Consider the following 1,077-nt stretch of genomic DNA (forward strand, 5'->3'; position numbering starts at 1 on the left):
AAACCCATCTTGGTTCCCTCTCTATAGATAATCAGTTCTCCCCCACTTAGGGTTCGAACTACAACTCGCTGGCCCTCACAATCAATCATGGCACCAAATCGGGTCAGCCAACCCGTACCTATAATCATGCAAACATCCCCCATGGGAATAGGGATCAGATCGATCGGATAAGCCACCCCGAAGATCTCTAATACACAACCCTGATACACTAGTGATGCGGAAAGCCCGTTTTCATCGGCAATAGAAACCCACAACAGACACTCTAACTCTGCAATAGGCATATCAAACTCACTATAGAGTGATCGGGATAAAAAGGACCGACTCGCACCTGAGTCAAACAACACAAGAGCAGACAAAGAGTTCACCAGGAATGTACCTAACAGGGGTACATATAAGCATAACACAAAAGATAATTGACAAAATAATGGATACAAACATACCAGTCACAACATCTGGAGCTGATCTGGCCTCCTCGATAGTAAGCTGGAAAGGGCAACCTCGATCTCTCGGGGCCTCCGCCCTGCCCTGACTCCCATCAGTAATCCTCAAAGTAGCCACTGCTGGAGCATAGGCCAGCCTAGAAGCAAGCAAGTGGCATTTGGCCTTCAAATGGCCAACCTGGTCACAATGGAAACAAATCCTAGAGCTAAGTTTTGGTGCCTACTGGCATCAATCCCTCGCCATATCGCCATGTCGGCCATAATTGTGGCACCAAGAATATGATCGACAAGCACCCTCATGAACCTAGTCACACTTCCCACAAATGTGGCCCTTGCAACCTCCATATCTGACATCAACGGCCTTGTACCGCTTCGGTGCAGGCTAAGACAATGTCACACCCCAATAAAGCGAAAATACAAGGCGTGACAGTACAAAGGGTTTCATAGCATAAGTTAAAAGACAACACCAACCATAGTATTAAAAATCATTACAAATTTACAATGAGTTTGACAACATTTTTTAAAAGAAATTACAATGTATTTAAAAGTCAACACATGCAAATACTCTTACAAGGGTTGTGTCTCTACATTCCTCTTCCTAGATGATTCCTAAAAAAGCATGTAAAACGCACGTCAC

This window comes from Lactuca sativa, chromosome 5, assembly GCF_002870075.4.
Source record: "Lactuca sativa cultivar Salinas chromosome 5, Lsat_Salinas_v11, whole genome shotgun sequence".
Lineage (NCBI taxonomy): Eukaryota > Viridiplantae > Streptophyta > Magnoliopsida > Asterales > Asteraceae > Lactuca > Lactuca sativa.